A 6,959-nucleotide genomic window follows, 5' to 3' on the forward strand; every position below is an offset into this window, starting at 1 on the left:
AATTTAAAGAAAACAAAAATCCTCACCAATAAATAGCATCATGATAAATGGAGAAAAGATTGAAGTGGTCCAAGACTTCACTTTGCTTTGATCCACTATCAACAGTCATGGAAGCAACAGTCAAGAAATCAAACAATGTATTGCATTAGGCAAATCTGCTGCACAAACTCTCTTTAAAGTGTTTGAGAGCAAAACGTCAGTTTGAGTCCTAAGGTGCACCTGACCCAAGCCATGGTATTTTCAATAGCCTCATTATGTATATGAAAGTTGGACAGTGAATAAGGAAGACAGTAGAAGAATTGATGTATTTGAGTCATGGTGTTGGAAGAGGATATTAAAAGTACCGTGGACTGCAAGAAATAAGTCTGTCTTGGAAGAAGTACAGTCGAAATACTCCTTAGAAGCCAGGATGGCAAGACTTCGTCTCTCATACTCCGGACATAGTATCAGGAGGGACCAGTCCCCGGATAAGGACATCATGCTTGGTAAAGTGGAGTGTCAGCAAAAAAGAGGATGACTCCCAACAAGGTGGATTGGCATGGTGGCTTCAGCAATGGGCTCAAGCATATCAACAATTGTGAGGATCGCACAGGACCTGGCAGTGTTTCCTTCTGTTGGGTGTAAAGCCGCTTTGAGTCATAACTTACTTGTGGCACTATAGGATATGTAATGTACTGTGAATTAGAAAGTCAGCACTTCAAACCCACCAGCTGTTCCTCACAAACCCTATACAGGGTTGCTGTAAATCAGAACCAACTTGATGGCACTTAACAAAAACAATGCCTAGGATGTTTATTTTTATATGTTTCATTTCATTTTTGACTACTTCCAATTTTTCTACATTCATATTTTGTACATTCCATGTTCTAGTCATTAGTGGATGTTTGCAGTAGTTCCTCCTCATTTTGCGTTGCATTGCATCAGCAAGTGAAGGTTCCAAAACCTTTACTCCATTCACATTTTTATGGTGAACTCTAAAACTCTTCTGCTGTCATATTTTGAGTCCCTTCTAAATCTGATGGTCTCATCATCCGACACTATATCTAACAATGTTTTACTGGTATTCATGATGTTTTTATCTTCTGATATTATATCTGACAAGGTCCCACTATTTGTAGGGTTTTCAGTGACTTAATCATTCAGAAATAGCCTGCCACTCCTTCTTTCTACTCTGTCTTAGTCTAGAAACTCTGCTGAAACCTGTCCACCATGGTTGAACCTGCTGGTATTTAAAACACTGGTGGTATAGCTTCCAACATCATGCAAGCACCACAGTACAACAAACAGACAGACAAAGAGTAGAAAAAAACAATACTATACATTGCAATTTATGTATCCTCAGGAAATACAGTGAGGTAGGGGCCAGTACAGTTCACATTTATCAGGTGAGAAATATGAAGTTTGAGGCACAGAGAAAGTAACACAGCTAGTAAACACTGGAGCTAGGAATACACTCTCGACTCCTTACAGAAGTATGGGTCTCAAGTAAACATTAAATATTTTGCATTGGCCCTAGGTGTCCATTCCACCTCTCTACTACATTCTTCTTCTGTGACAAGTTATCAAATGCTAAAGAAAAAAAACCCATCTCAGGTCCTAGGCATAGTGTAAATCCCTCTAATATGCAGAACTGGTAGGAGATTTGGAAAGCAAGTGAGAGAAGCAGAACTATCTTTCTATGACATTTCCAGGTAACCAGAAAAACTCAGTGTGGGTATTTGTAGGTGTCTACTTACTAGAATGATGGGTGTGAGAAGTTATTGTGGCAGCAACGACGTAGTAGCCTGACAACAACTTTTCTGACTTTTTGAATCCCATGATCTGACCCAGAGAGCTAAAGAAAGAAAATATCAAGCTCATGCATGGTCAGAAGACATAGAGTTTTTGTGACCGAACCTCTCACTGTGTGTAGTCTTGGGGCTGATGTTGTGAAAGGCAGGTAGTAGACTTCTGGCAAGACGACAGACTAGGCAGACACATTACATGAACCCTCTGTAACAATGATAAAAGAAACCAGATGAAACAGACAAAGATGGGAATCCTGGTACCCTGAACTTCAGGGGAAAGGTTAGAGAAGTAGATTGTGTGCTTGCTGGGAGGAGCAGCTGAGCAGGGACAGAAAGAGAGAGGGAGGCTGTCTGGTGAAAGGCCTGCTGGATGTGTCATGACTATCTTGAACTTTCATGAGCAGCTTTGGCAACAGAAGGTGGCCTGGCAGAGCAGATTCACACAGGCAAGGACAAGAAGTGATTTCTTTTTTCTCCCCATGCTCCCCTGGTGACCAGAAGTGTGGCCAGCTCCCACCTGCATCCACCCCTAGCACCAGCTCTGCTCTTCGGGAGTTCAGAGCTTCATGGTTGTGAGCCCTGCCACTCTGAAGTGGGGTTGTGAACCATGCACTGTGCTTTGGTACCTGGATTCACAGGGATGGCTCTAAACCTACAGAACCCACAGAACCACCAGACCAGCATTAGTCTTACAGAAACCCTCACAACCAGGTACCGTGCCCCCAGTTACCTGTGATCCTAACAGACACTGAAACAAACTCCATCAAGAGTCTCCACGGATGATTTGAGTGCCTTGAACACCTTGGCCTATAGGAACTAGGGCCAGGAACTCTGCTGACACGTCCCTCCTACACCCACCTCATAAGCTCCTTGGCTGGCAGGAGCCCCCCCAGAGTGTTCTCCTCTCTGGGTCTAACAGCTACACTGTTTGTTTTTTTCCTTTCATTGTTTCCTTGTTTTTGTTTATTCTTTATTCTCCTTCTCTTTCCATTTCCTTGACTTTTGTCCTTTCTACCTAATGCTTTTTTCCTTCTTTTCTTCTGTCTCATCTGCAGCTTCTTCTTTTTAAAATTTTGATCTTTCTTTACTATAGTCTCTTTTCATCTTCCCCTTCCCTGATTTTTCTAAGTTTTTATTTTTATTTTCTGTCTTATTTTTTTCTTCTATAGCACCATTTTCCTGTCCTTATTTCCTCTTTTAAGTTATTATGTTATTTTTTTACTGGTTGCTTCCTGGTCAAGAGCTAATACCAGTTCCTATATCATCTAATCAACAATAGACAGCAGCTAACACCGACCACACCCACCCTAAACTGAGGTGCACAAATGGCAAATGAAGGATGGTGCACACACTTCCATTCTCTAACTACTCCCACAGGAGACAGTTGGTGAGAGTCTAAGAACACATCACCATACAATAATAAATTAAATATGAATATGACAACACCATAGTATCCTGGAGACAACAGACAATTTCAGCTCACATGAAGAGACAAGAGAGAATGGCTCAGACAAATGACCAAGATGCAGAGCCAGGAAAATGTTAATGAGAAAGAAAAGGTAATAGAAATAAGTAAAAAGAATTCAAATGAATGATTCTTAGGTATCTTCAAAGTATTGACAGAAAGATAGAGGAAAGCAAGGTGAACACAGAAAAAAGTTAGAAGAATTTGGGAAAACACTACAAGAACAGACATACAAAATAAATGCAAATTTTGAAACAATACAAAACCTTCAATTAGAAGTCCAGAGATTAATACTATGATTTCAGAAATGAATACATTGAAAAAGCAAAGGAATAGATGAAAAGCAACAGAAGCCCCAATTAGTGAGCTTTAAAATGAAAATATTAATACTATACTAGTATGCTAGAAGAACAATCAGAAAAAGGAATGAAAAAATCCAAAGAAAGCCTAAGAGTTATGTGGGACACCATGAAGAAGAACAACCCCCAGGTTATCGGAATTCCAGAACAGGAAGGGACAATACAAAGCACAAAGAAAATTGTTGAAAAGTTGTTGGAAGAAAACTTTCTTAACATCATGAAAGATGAGAAGATATGTGTACAAGAAGCTGAATAAACCCCTAACAGGATAGGAACCAAAAGAAAATCACTAAGACATATCACAATCAAGCTTTCTAAAACCCAAAACAGGGAAAGAATCCTGAGAGCAGCTCAGAAAAAGGCAAACATTACCAACAAAGGAGAGCCAATAAGTTGAAACGCTCATATCCAGGCTGAAACTAAGAAGGCAGTTGGATGACATATATAAAACTCTGAAAGAAAAAAAAATTGCCAACCAAGATTCATATACCCAGCAAAGCTGTTCCTCAAATATGATGGCAAAATTAGGTCATTTCCATATAAACAGAAATTAAAGGAATTTATAATGACCAGATCAACTTTACAAAAAATATTGAAGGGGTATTCTTTGGACTCAAAACCAACAACAGCAGACAACAACCAGAGATTAACATACATGACAATACTACCCAGCACTTAATTCAGAGATGGTGGTGGTGGTGACTGTGTGCTGTGGAGTCGGTTCCGACTCATAGCGACCCTGTACAGGGTTTCCGAGGCTGTAAATCTTTATGGGAGCAAAAGCCTCATCTTTCTCCCTCGGAACAGCTGGTAATTTCTAACTGCTGACCTTGCAATGTTTAAAGTGAAACAAACCTACAAGACTGAACATAGGGAACCAGAGATATCAATGTACAATGAAGACAACCACAAAGCAAAAAGAGGGAATAGTGTAGATACTGAACTTCCAAATGGTAAGGAAGTCAAGTAGATTTCAAGATAAAACAGTTTTAAACGGGGAAAATTAGGAAATTGCCAGATAACCCCAAAGAAAATGAATACACTTTTATATCAAAATTTTAAAAAAAGGAATTATCAGAAATCATATCACAACAGCAATGAAGAAATGAAAAAGAAGATCCACAAGCAAAATTAACTCAGTGCAGAAAATTATGTGAAACAAAAAACCAGCAGCACCACAAGAAAATACACAGCAAAATGATAACAATCAATTTATACCTACTGGTAATATACTGAGTGTAAATGGATTAAATGTACCAGTCAAGAGACAGAATGGATACGAAAATAGGATCCTTCAGCATGCTGTCTACAAGAGACACATCAAAAAGACAACAACAGCTTAAATGCCCAACAACAAAAGAATGATTAAACAAACTGGCATATACACACGATGGAATACTATGCCACTTGCAATACTGAAGCATAACGATGAGTCTACAAAACACCTCACAACACGGAAAAACCTGGAGGACATTATGCTGAGTGAAATCACAAAAAGGACAAGTATTATATGAGACCACTGCTGTAAAAAGCTAAAAAAAGGTTTTATTGATAAAACAAACATTCTGTGATGGTTACAAGAGTGGGGAGGTAGGGAAAATTATTCCTGGGATAGAGGGTGCACACGTTAACATGGGTGATGGGGCCAGCAATATATAACAGAAAGGAGGTTGGCAGAGACACAGGGAAGAGTGCAAGAGTTAAACTGAATAGAAGTAAATACTGTTACTGGATGGTACATCAGGGATTGCAATCATTGTAATGAAGCAAAGTATATGTATGATTGTTAAATGTAAAACTGATGATCTGCTCTGTAAACCTGTGAAGTCAGTTCACAAGAAAAGTTTAAATAAACCAGGTCGTGTTTGCTCCTGCAGTTTGCAGACTTGTGATATAAATTTAATTTAATTTTTCACTAGGTCTGTTGTGTGAATACTGAGGGCCTTGATTGGGAAAGAATGGTACCCTAAGAAATTGGGTACCATTGCACTCTCAGGTTCTGCTGAGTCAAATGCAGTCCTTCGAACATTGTCTGATAAGGTTGGTGCAGCCTGGCTTGATGGCCCTGCAGCTGTCATCTTGCAAGGAGATGCTGATTCTCCCAAGTGCCCCATCCCTACTTCATGCCTCCATTCCTAGAACTCAAATCAGAAGCTAGCATGTCACTATGAAGATCAGACGTGATCCAGAGGAGACAAGGTTTCATGAATTATTAGCAGAAACCTGGGAAATATAAATGGGATGATTCTAAAGGTGCCACAGAGAAAGGAACCAAATTTAGAATGAGCACTCCATCTGCTAGTTTCAGCAGCTTGGAGTAGCTGTAACAGTTTGCTCTGATGATTACCTATAACCTAGACTCAGTAGTGACCCATATAAAATGAAATTGTGATGGCAAATAATGGAGATGAAGAAATAAAAAATACATAGGAAGTCAGGATATTAGAGCAGATTTATTATGTGCCACCTATTCATTTTTTCATTCTGCCCCCAAGAAGATTCAGAGAACTCTTTTCTACCAGCACTGAGAAACACATTGCAAAGGGGAGCATCAACATCCTTGAAAATCTCTGAGATGGCTACCCACTGTAGTTGGTAGATCCCAATGGGAGATGCTGTTATTGCAGAGAGCCCTGGATTCCTGTTGGGGGTTATAGATTCTGGACCAAAAGTAACAACATTTAAGCATTGAAAGAAAAGGGAAGCAAGGCTACAACAGTAATCAGAAAGGTTTTTAAGTAACAAATCGTTAGTGGTGGCAAATTGTTCCTTACAATCCATAGGACTGAAAAAGATGGGCAACTCCTAAGTATGTTGATAAGAGGTAGCTAAGATCCCACAACAATTGCTTATGCTATATCAATCCATATCTCTGAATTTATGGGGAATTCTTGTGATCAGATGACTGAGAAAGAAAATTTAAGTGTGGTACAATACACTGGCTTTAACTAGAAATGAACTGATACATTATGACAGCTCTTCTCAGAGGTTCCCACTCACGGCGACCCTGTATAAAGTTTCCAAGGAGTGGCTGTTGGATTTGAACTGCCAACCCTGTGGTTTGTAGTCCAGTACTTAGCCTACAGCCCATACCAGCACTCCTTTCAATGAATAAGCATATGATCAAGAACTGATGGTATCGAAGGAAACAGTCCAAGCTACACTGAAGGTAATAGAGAAAAACAAAGGTCCAGGAACTGATGGAATACAAATTGAAATGTTTCAACAAACTGGTGCAGCACAGGAAGCACTCACTATGCCAAGAAATTTGAAGACACCAACTGGTCAAACAACTGAAAGGGATCCATATTTGTGCCCATTCTAAGGAAAGGTGACTCAATTCCTTGT

Source organism: Chrysochloris asiatica, unplaced genomic scaffold (genome assembly GCF_000296735.1).
Source record: "Chrysochloris asiatica unplaced genomic scaffold, ChrAsi1.0 scaffold00024, whole genome shotgun sequence".
In the NCBI taxonomy this organism is placed as follows: domain Eukaryota; kingdom Metazoa; phylum Chordata; class Mammalia; order Afrosoricida; family Chrysochloridae; genus Chrysochloris; species Chrysochloris asiatica.